Here is a 12002-nt window from a genome sequence, read left to right as displayed (position 1 = left end):
AGGAGGAAGAGGAGGAGGAGGAAGAGGAGGAGGAAGAGGAGGAGAAGGAGGAAGAGGAGGAGGAGGAAGAGGAGGAGGAGGAAAAAGAGGAGGAGGAGAAGAGGAGGAGGAAGAAGAAGAAGAAAAGGAAGAAGAAGAAGAAAGAGAGGAAGAGAAGAGGAGTTGGAAGCTAGCAAAGTTTGGTTCAGGAGGTTTAAGGAAAGGAGCAATTTTCATAGGATAAAAATGTCACCGCTTGAGGTAAAGCAGCAAGTGCTGATGGAGAAGCTACAGCAAGTTATCCAGAAGCTCTAACTAAGATCATTGATGAAAGTGGCCACACTACCAGATTTTCAATGGAGACGAAGCACCCTTATATTGGAAGAAGATGCCATCTAGGGCTTTCATATCTAGAGAGAAGTCAATGCCTGGCTTCAAAGCTTCGAAGGACAGGCTGACTCTCTTGTTAGAGTCTAATGCAGCTGATGACTTTAAGCTGAAGCCAATACTTCTTTTCCATTCTGAAAATCCTATGACTCTAAGAACAATGTTAAATCTACTCTCCTTGTGCTCTGTAAATGAGACAACAAAGCTTAGCTAATAGTGCATTTGCTTATAGCATGGTTTACTGAACATTTTAAGCCCACCGTTGAGACCTACTGCTCAGAAACAAACAAACAAAAAAAAAACCCTTTCAAAATAATACTATTCATTGACCATGCATCTAAGCACCCAAGAGCTTTGATGGAGATAAACAAGAAGATTAATGTTGTTTTCATGCCTGATAACACAAAATCTATCCTGAAGCTTATGGATCAAGGAGTAATTTTGACCTTCAAGTTGTATTATTTAAGAAATACATTTTATAAGGCTATATAGCTGCCATAGTGATTCCTCTGATGGATCTGGGCAATATGTGTGACTCATTTTATCACGATATTCACTTTAGTGTGGAGGTCTAGAACTAAATCCACAATATCTCTGAGATGTGTATGTGTGTCTGTTACACAGATATATCACACACACAGGCACATACACACATGCATATATGTGTGTGTGTGTGTATATATATATAGGCACACACACACATGCACATATATAAACATGCACATATATATATACACACACATCTATATATACACACACACATATGTATGTGCATGTGTGTGTGTGCCTGTGTGTGTGATATATATGTGTGTGTGTGTGCCTATATGTATATGGTGATAAGTGCTCTGAAGATAATTAAACAGGACTGAGAGTGATGGATGGTGGCATTATTTTAAATAAGATGGTCAGAGAAAGCCTTTCTGAAAACCTGATATTTGAGCAGTTGAAGTGGAAAGGGAGCCCTGAGCATATCTGGGCACAGAGCGTGCCAAGAAGTAAGAAGAATGAGTGCAAAGGCTGAGACAGGAGACTGCCTTGGCATTGCCAGACCAGTGTGGCTGGAGCAGGTGAGAGAGAGGGAAAGAGATGGTGGGAGAAAGTCAGAGAGAGAGCAGAGTGGATGGGCTGTCTGGATAGATGGGATGGAGGCAGCCTTGGTTAACACAGGGTCTCTCTCCTCCTTTCCCAACGAGGTGTCTAAGTCCCAGAGGGCACTGAGGGGTCAAGGCAATGAGAGTAGGGTGCCCAGGGGGGACAGTGTTTGGATGTGGCTGATGGTCCTCGAGGCCTCCACTGCATCCTCCTGGCTCCACACCACTAGCCTCTGTGTCCACTTTCCACTCCCTACCTCTGGGCTTTTCCTAAGCCACAGCAGACAGTTGGCTTTTCCCATACCTTTGCTTGCAGAGTGCTGAGCAAAGTTCAGAGGAGAAGCTGGTCTCTGGACCCTGGCATCCCTTTCCCCTGCTTTACATCTGTGATGGTTAATATTGTCGACTTGTTTGGATTGAGAAATGCAAAGTACTCTTCCTGGGTGTGTCGGTGAGGGTGTTGCCAAAAGAGATTTGGAGTCAGTGAACTGCGGAAGGCAGACCCACCCTCAATCTGGGTGGGCACCATCTAATCAACTGCCAGTGCGGCTAGAATAAAGCAGGCAGGAGAAGATGAAAGAGCAGACTGGCTGAGTCTTCCGGTCTTCATCTTTCTCCCGTGCAGGGTGCTTCCTGCCCTCAAGCATCAGACTCCAAGTTCTTCAGCTTCTGGACTCTTGGACTTAGACCAGTGGTTTGCCAGGGGCTCTTGGGCCTTTGGCCACAGACTGAAGGCTGCACCATCAGCTTCCCTTGTTTTGAGGTTTGGGGACTCGCACTGATCACCACTGGCTTCCTTAGTCCTCACCTTGCTGTCCCTATCGTGAAACTTTACCTTGTGATCGTGTGAGTCAATTCTCCTTAATAAACTCCCTTTATATATACATATATCCTATTAGTTCTGTCCCTCTAGAGACCCCTGGCTAATACAGCATCCTTGCTGCTACTTAAGGCCACACCACTGCTGCCTTGGCCCGCCACCAGGTATAGGCACTGATTTCAAAATCACCACACCTTCCTTGAGCTCAGAAATTCAGGCTAAAATCAACTGATTATGTGAAGAAGTAATTCAAACATTGAAATATGAATTAAGGCCAGGCATGCTGGCCCATGCTTGTAATCCCAACACTTCGGGAGGTCAAGGCAGGAGGATCACTTGAGGCCAGGAGTATGAGACCAGCCTGGGCAACATAGCAGGACCCTCTCTACAAAAAAAGAAAAAAAAATCAGTCAGGTGTGGTAGCACATACCTATGGTCTCAACTGCTTGGGAGGCTGAGGTGGGAGAACCAGTTGAGTCTAGAAAGTTGAAGCCACAGCAAGCCATAGTTGTACCATTGAACTCCAGCCTGGCAACAGAGTAAGATCCTGACTCTATAAAAAAAGAAGAAGAAAGGAAGGAAGGAAGGAAGGAAGGAAGGAAGGAAGAGAAAAAGAAAAGAAAGAGAGAGAGGGAAGGAGGGAGGGAGGAAGGGAGGAATGGAGGAAGGGAAGAAGGGATCCTCCATGGAAGTTAGTTGCTAAGTAACATAAATCTAACTAGGTGAACATGGAAGAGGCGTTCTTTCTTTTTAGCAGCTTCTTACCTATCTCCACTCTGGCAGGTAAGCGTGTGTGTGTGCGCGCACACACACACACACACACACACACACACACAAACACACCCCTGCATGCTCCAGAAGAACAAGGATCAGGAATCTGGCCCCAGCTATCGACAGATGGCCGCTCCTGTTCTAAATGAACTGCCGACCAGGGCCTCCTTTTCATCTCAAAGGCCATTTGGCAAAACCTCATTCATCTGCGCAGACTGTCAAATTCTCTCTCCCGGACTTCTCCTGTGACCTTCATTTGATTCTCTGCTCATGCCTGAGTGTGGCGGCTGAACTGGATTGATTAAAGTTTTAGCCCTGTCTTGTTTTAATTCAAGGGCTAAACTGAGCATTTAAATGAACTCGCAGCAGGACTGACTGGCAGGCTTCTGGAATCTGGTTAACATTCCTCTCGAGGCTCTCTCATCCCCCTTATCTCTGCTCTGTGTTCCGGTTGGTTTCTGGGTGAAGTTCACTGTTGCTTAAAAATGACATCATTGGAGCAAGTGAGAGTAGATGAATGTTCACTTCCATCCATCCATCCATCAGTGGAGACCCTGGGTTCATTAAGCGTGCACCAGGCATGGTTTCCCTCCATGTCTCATAATTCATCCATGGGTCTAATGAACCAAGATGGAGTTGGCCAGTTTCCCCCAGTTTGACTAGATGAAACAATTCTTTGGTGCTCAGAATCTTTCATCCTATAGAGAGAGTCTGCGAAGAGAAGGGAGAACAAGTCCCAGCACAGTGACACAATGTCAGTGCACAACCCTCCATCATTTCTACTTACAAACACAGTGTCCCACAAGAGCTAGGACACTGAACCCACACCCTTTCTTCTGCCCTGGGTCTCAGTCTGATTGCTATTTTTCAGGGAGTCACCTGGCCTCTCCATTTGGTTATCCCCACTTTAATTGCCTGTGGTTGCTTTTAAGACAGAGGAAGGAGCATGGGAGGACAGGCCTAGGCATCCATCACCCAGGACTGGATCAGGCATATAACTTCATAACATGCCCCCTCTAAACGCTCAAGGGTCTGCTCATCCATCCATCCATCCACCCACCCACTCATCTGTCCATCCAGCTGTCCATCTGTCTATCCATCCATGCATTCAGATATTTAATTCAGCAAGTATTTATCACTTGCCTTCTTTATTATTGTTATTATTATACTTTAAGTTCTGGGACGCATGTGCAGAATGTGCAGGTTTGTTACACAGGTATACACGTGCCATGGTGATTTGCTGAACCCAGCAACCTGCTGTCTACATTAGGTATTTCTCCTAATGCTATCCCTCCCCTAGTCCCTCATCTCCCAAAATGTCCCAGTGTATGATGTTCTTCTCCCTGTGTCCATGTGTTCTCATTGTCAACCCTCACTTATGAGTGAGAAAATGTGGCATTTGGTTTTCTGTTCTTGTGTTAGTTTACTGAGAATGATGGTTTCCCGCTTCATCCATGTCCCTGAAAAGGACAGGAACTCATGCTTTTTTATGGCTGCATAGTATTCCATGGTATATATGTGGCACATTTTCTTTATCCAATCTATCATTGATGAGCATTTGGGTTGGTTCAAGTCTTTGCTATTGTAAACAGTGCCACAATAAACATACATGTGCATGTTATCACTTGCCTTCTATGTAACAGGTACTTTGCCAGATGCTGAGTTTCATACCCAGGAGGTTATTCTTTTTCAGAGATGATGTATTAGGCTGTTCTTGTATTACTATTAAAAAAAAATACTTGAGGCTGGGTAAATAATAAAGAAAAGAGGTTTAATTGGCTTACAGTTCTGCAGACAGTACAGGAATCATGGTGCATAGTGCCTGCTTCTGGTGATGGCTTCAGGAAGCTTCCACTCATGGCAGAAGGTGAAGAGAGAGCAGGTATCTCACAGGGCAAGTGCAGGAGCAAGAGAGCGATGGGGGAGGTGCCACATTGTTTTAAACAACCAGATCTCACATGAACCCAGAGCGAGAACTCACTCGTCACCAAGGGGGTGGCACTAAGCCTTTCATGAAGGACCCACTGTGATGACCCAAACACCTCCACCAGGCCCCACCTCCAACCCTGGGAATTACACTTCAACATGAGATTTGAAGGGGACAAATATTCAAACAGTGTCATATGGTAAGGCCAGCAGATTAGGAAATGACCACCAATGAAAAGATAGTTCGTTACTTACAGTTCCCAAGAGAAGGGGACACACCATGTCACACCACTCAGGGCCACAGAGGGAGGCACCAGTCGGGTCAGGAGGCAGGAGTAAGAGAAAAGCATGGGCGAAGTCTTTTCTACATTTGTGGTTCTCAAGGGAAGGAACGGGCAAGGCAGGGTAAGCCACTGGGCAAGTTGAGGATTGGATAGGTTGAATGACTTCAGCAGGCTCTGGGCTATTAGGGTGGTCCCTAGTTGAATGGCATCTGGCCCTAGGATGACTTTGGGTAGGTGGATGCTATCTCGGGTTTCCTAAGCCTGATGAAAGGAGCCAGTTTGGGGAATGGACTTGGGATGAGTTGGTTTGCATATCAAAGGCAACTTGCAGGCAAGTTGTTTGTTACCTGTAGGAAATAGCCAACCCTGGGAAGGCCAGTCCCTTCCTAGGTCCACAAGGTATCAGAGCATCCTAAAACATAGAAAATGAAAACATGGTTAACACATGGGGTTTCAGAAAATGATGTCTGCCCTTAAAGACTTTACAGACTTCAAAACAAGAGTTTCAGAGCATATGGCACAAGCTGTGCCAGTCACCTTGGGGGATGTCTGCCCAGCCACAACCTTCCCATTCCCATGGGAAATTCACCCCAGATCTAAAGGGGTGGGCTCCTCCATGGCCAGCTTTATAGTTTATGGTCCATTCCCCTGGCGGTGGCTAATTGGACCAAGATGGACACACGGTCCCAAGCTCAGCCAATCAGATTTCCTCTCCCTCTAATTTGAGGTTGCAATTCAGAGACCTGTAGACCTGTGCTAGCGGGAACTGGAGCAGGTAAACACGGGAACCAGGAGACAGTCTGACTTCCCATGTGTATGTCTGTCACCTCCAACCCTGGCTGCTCATTGGAGTCATTGGGAGTTTTTAAGAAATACTGAGGCCAGGGTCCCCATTCAGACCACTTCAGTTGGAATCTCTGAGGGCGAGGCCCAGGTGTTCGAGCTCCTGTCCCAAGCCTGAGTCACTCCTTACCCCCACAGAAGCGAACTGTCCTGGGTCTGCATCCCTCCTCCAGGAGCACCACCTCCAGCCCCGTCCCATCTTGCTGTGCAGAAGTGACACAGGACTGTGCTGTGATTGGTGCGGATATTCCACACACACATGGACTCATGAAGCACAGCAATGTGGAGGGGGCATGCTTTAAATTGACACATAACATTCATGCGTTTGCTCAGGGTACCTATGATCTTTTGTGGCATATAGAATGTGTAATGATCAAGTCGGGCTATTTAGAATCTCCATCGTCTTGAGCGCTTATCATTTTTGGGTTGGGAACATTCCGAGTCTGCTCCTTTAGCTATTTTGAAATATACAATTCATTGTTATTAACTACAGTCACCCTACTCTGCTATTGCCCATTAGAAATTATTCCTTCTGTCTAACTGCACATTTGGACCCTTCATTCCTCCTCCACATACACGCCTTTCCCAGCCTCTGATAACTATAATTCTGCTTCCTACCAGAGGGAGCATTTAGTTTTTAAAATAGGGGCCTCACTCTGTCACCCAGGCTGGAGTGTAGTGCCACCTTCTTAGCCCATTGCAGCCTCCAACTCCTGGGGCTTAAGCAATGCTCCTGCCTCAGCCTCCTGAGCAGCTAGGACCTCAGACTCAAGCCACCATATCTGGCTAACTTTTTAAAAAATCTTTTTGTAGTGGCAAGGTCCCAATATGTTGCCCAGGCTGGTCTCAAACTCCTGGCCTGAAAGCCATCCTCCAGCCTTGGCCTCTGTATTTGTCCATTTTCATGCTACTGATAAAGACATACCCAAGACTGGGAAGAAAAAGAGGTTTAATTGGACTTACAGTTCCATATGGCTGGGGAGGCCTCAGAATCATGGCGGGAGGTGAAAGGCACTTCTTACATGGTGGTGGCAAGAGAAGATGAGGAGGAAGCAAAAGTGGAAACCCCTGATAAACCCATCAGACCTCATGAGATGTAGTCACTATCATGAGAATAGCACGGGGAAGAGCAGCCCCACGATTCCATTACCTCTCCCTGGGTCCTTCCACAGCGTGGGAATTCTGGGAGATACAATTCAAGCTGAGATTTGGTGGGGACAGAGCCAAACCATATCAACCTCCCAAAGTGCTGGGATTACAAGTGTGAGCCACTGTGCCTGCCCCAGCAGGAGCATGTTAAATCAATGGTCTCCCATGCAACTTCTAATAAAATGAATGTCCATCAGAAGAAGAGGTGCAGTGTACCCAAGAAGTCAATACATCAATCAACCAAGAAATATTTTTAGAAAGGGAGATGAATAAGAGGAAACACAAGCTTCCCGCCCTGGAGGAGCCTTTAGTCCAGCTGGAGAGGGCTTTAGATGTTGATGTTGATGTTGATATGTACAGTTATAAATATATATGCACATGGACAGCCTGCTTGAGTAACATTAGTAAACCAAGCACAGTACACACTGGAAGAATGGCACTCCATGTGATCAGAAAGGAAAGATTCCTCTGGGCTGGGCTAGTCCAGAAAGACTTCCTGAAGGTGGGGGAATTTAACCTGGTCTTGTGAGGCAAGGTGGGTTTCAAACAGGCCTTTGGGCCAGGGTTACTAGCTCTGTAGGTACTTGAAGGGCAACCATCCTCCCCACCCAGTGCACAGAACAGGCCCCACCAGAAGGCGTTCTCAGCCACAGCCTCAGGCTCTGTCTCCCTCTTTTCCCACAGAGTGAATATCTTATCACTCAAGCAAACCAGAGAAACTCAGAGGCTTGAGCTAATAATGCTGACCGAAGTCCAAGCCTGTGTAAGGACCCAGGTGAAGTCCTCTAACCTCTCAGAGAGCAAGTGTCAGGAGACAAGGGGTGGGCGACTGGGCAACTAGGGGAGACAGGAGACCTGGCCTCACCCCTGCACAGATACCAACTTTCAAAGACACAGGTGTGTCCAATGCTGGAACCCAGAACCACTCACAGTCAAACTGTGCCCCTTCTTCAAAATAGCTGCTCTAGGGAAACAGAGACGGAGAGGAGCTTTGCCCTTACTGCTCACTCTTCCCAAGAGCTAATACCAAATACTAAGAGCCTGGACTAAGAATAAAACCCAGTCATGGCTGGGCGTGGTGGCTCACACCTGTATGCATAGCAGTTTGGGAGACCAAGGTAAGGGGTTCACTTGAGGCCAGGAGTTCAAGACCAGCCTGGGTAACATAGCAAAACCCTGTCGCTGCAAAAAACAAAAATTCAAAAATTAGCCTGGCTTGGCAGTGCACAACTGAAGTCTCAGCTGTTTGGGAGGCTGAGGTGGGAGGATTTCTTGAGCCCAGGAGGTCAAGTTTGCAGTGAATCATGATAGCTCCACTGCACTCCAGCCTGGGCAACAGAGAGAGAGATCCTGTCTCTAAAAAAAAACATAAAATAGTCCAGACATGGTGGCTCATGCCTGTAATCCCAGCACTTTGGGAGGTCAAAGCAGGTGGATCATGAGGTCAGGAGTTCAAGACCAGCCTGGCCAACATGGTGAAATCCCTGTCTCTACTAAAAATACAAAAATTAGCTGGGCATAGTGATGGCATCTGTAATCCCAGCTACTCAAGAGGCTGAGGCAGGAGAATCATTTGAACCCAGGAAGCAGAGGTTATAGAGGGCCCAGATCGCACCATTGCACTCCAGCCTGGACGACAAAGTGAGACTCCGTCTCTAAATAAATAAATCAATCAATCTCAGTCATTCCAAAGAAAATGTCTTTCCTCTATTTCCACATTCACAAATCCCTCCCAGCTGAGAAGAAGGAGCGACCCTGTCAGCCGTCTTCCCTCTCAGTCTCTTCTTCTTCCCCTGGGCTGACCCGTTCGTCCTCCCATTCTTCCTCGGGCCATCTCCCTCTCTGGACCCCTTATTCCTCAGCTGCAATCAGCTCCCAAGTGTTCGGCCTCCACTTCCTGAGTATCCACCTGGCACTGCTAAGCTTTCAAACCCACAGCCTTGGGTGTGAGTTTCAGGTCAGGAGTGTCCCTTTCTCCTGCCCTTTCGGGGAGCTTGGATTTCTACACCTTTACTTCTTTCAAAACATCCCTTCTCTCCACTCGGTTTGGGCGTGAGAGTAACATCTGGGGACAGATATCTCTGAGTCATCCGACTTGGGGCTTGGTTTCCCGCTCTGTGCAGTGGAGAGTGGTCTCTGCCCTCTCGCTAAGGATGACTCCCCACCCCGCCCCAGAACACCCCGTCCTGAGTATGAGCTTTTTCTAGGACGGCCGGCTATTTGCAGCTGTCGGCTTTCAGCCACACTCACTTTGGTTCTTTCTGCTGCCGTGAAAGATTTTGCATGCCACTAGGGAGACTAAATGCTCCTCACATGCATTTTTGAAAGACCTTGGAAACCTCTACGTAAATCAGTAGAAGTTCATTTACGGTTTCAGAATATTCTGGCTAATTTGTCTGCTGTCACAGATCTGGAGCCGGAGGCTTCACTTTCCAAGCTGGACCCTGAAGGGCTCCACGGCATTTCCCTTGCATGTTTGTTTTGGCTGGCCCTGAAATTCGAGCTGGCCACAAGGAGACCTTTATCATTATTCCAAAGAGATCTTCCCCTTCCCAATGACACACTCTTTGGAGGTTTGACTCCGAGCCAGTGCTTCTTCCCCTTTTAAAAAACCAACAGCAAAGATAGAGCTCTTCCTTCCAAGCTGCCAGGTCGCAGCTCTCAGATTTCAGCCTTGCCCTGATGTCCTTCCTGTGAGTTTGAACTCCGCTGTGCCAGCATTGAGGCCCTCCCAATGCCCTCCTGCTGGCTTTATGCTGCCCAGGGCAAGCAGTGTACAGAAACAGGGACGCACTGATGGTGATGCAATGAAAAAGTGACCTGGCAGTCTTCAGGTTGCATGTTTGAGCTTTCTGGAGCTGTCTTACCAGAAATCGCTGTAGAAACACGTGGCTGACATCGTTAGCAATTAGTCCAGTGTCCAGTCCCAAAGGCGTTTTTACATCCTTCCAGGCTATGGTTTGAGATTTCGTTGTTTGATGCTCCCTGCGTTTTGCCCTTTCAGTATTTCCTCTACCCTGAATCATGTGGCCAAGCCTTAAACTCCTGTCCTCTGAGGACAATCAGAATGACACCGTTAGCGTTTGTGCCTTATTTTATGGCTTCACGATCTTGTGCCCTTTGGAGTTCAAAGGTCACATCAGGCAGCAGGCCGGGAGGTTTTTGATGTGACCTTTGAACCCCAGAAAACAAAAGAATGGAGGACCTCAGAGACCATCCATCTAAAAAACGATCCTATAAAGAATGCATCTCAATCAGCCCAGAGCATGCAAATCACATAACATTTTTATAAAACACCCTGCTAAATCCAAACCTACAGCCAGAAGAAGGGACACAAACCCCATGATCCCAACACATAAATCAAAGCTTGAGAAAAGCAAAAGACCTGAGTTTACAGCGGGCTAAGAATGGAAGGATTTGCAAGATGTGATTTATACATTCGTTTTCTCCCCTCCTCCCGCCCCGTCTACACACAAACACACACTCACACACACACTGGTCAATACCACAGCACCGTAGGGAAATACAGCATTTTCCTTCCCAAAGGATTGTCCTGTGCTAAGCCTACCATGGACGGACACGGGAGAGCAACTGAAGGCCAAGAGCTTTCTTTGTGGCCACCAGAACCATCCTCAGACAGGCAGAAAGTCCATAGGGCAGGCAGCAGGTAAGGAAGATGAGGACTTGCCATATAGGTAAAAGGCTGGCTCCACAAAGAAGGTCACATTCTGTAGAACAGATGTCACCCCCCACCGACACAGATTGTCCCTCAACAGTCCTTAATACCTTGCACACATGTCCCCAGGGCAAAGTTCAGACTAATTTCTGAATTAATGAGAAATGCTGTTCAAATAGTTAGAGAGCTCAGCAGGAAGGGCTCCTGTTTTTCATGACTATTAAAGTTTTGGTTTTTAAAAAAAGAAATACATTTTTTAGATGTTTCTAGATGTCTAGATACCATGCTAGGCTGGAATAGATCTTGAGAAGTCTACCAAGTGCATCTGTAGTAGCAAATGTTCAGAGACCAGAACCATGGAGAGTGAAAAAGAGATCCCCTTTTAAATGAAGATTGGGTTTGCAATTAAAATGTGTGTCTTCTTCTTTCTTTTCTTTTCCTTTTTTTTTGGGGGGGGGGGAGATAGAGTCTTATTCTGTTGCCCAGGCTGGATTGCAGTGACACAATCTCGGCTCACTGCAACCTCCGCCTTCCCGGTTCAAGCGATTTTCCTGCCTCAGCCTCCCAAGTAGCTAGGACTACATGTGCACACCACCACAGTTGGCTAATTTTTTATATTTTAGTAGAGACAGGATTTCACTGTGTTGCCCAGGCTGGTCTCGAACTCCTGAGCTCAGGCAATCCTCCCGCCTTGAGCTCCCAAACTGCTAGGATTACGGTATACACATGAGTCACCACGCCTGGCTTTTTTTAAAGACAACATCTAGCTGTGTAGCTCAGGCTGGAGTGTAGTAGGCACAATCACAGCTCACTACAGCCCCAACCTCCTGGGCTCAAGTGGTCCTCCTGCCTCAGCCTCCCAAGTAGCTTTGACCACAGGTGCATGCCACCACGTCCAGCCATTTTTAAAAATGTTTTTGTAGAAATGAAGTCTTACTTTGTTGCCCAGGCTGGTTTCGAACTCCTGACCTGAAGTGACCCTCTTGCCTCAGCTTCCCAAAATGCTGGGATTACAGGCGTGAGCCACCATGTCTGGGCTTTGTGTCTTCTACAGTGAAACTGAAAACTTGTGTAGG

Source organism: Saimiri boliviensis, chromosome 13 (assembly GCF_048565385.1).
Source record: "Saimiri boliviensis isolate mSaiBol1 chromosome 13, mSaiBol1.pri, whole genome shotgun sequence".
In the NCBI taxonomy this organism is placed as follows: Eukaryota; Metazoa; Chordata; class Mammalia; order Primates; family Cebidae; genus Saimiri; species Saimiri boliviensis.
Note: the sequence above shows the minus strand (reverse complement) of the source record.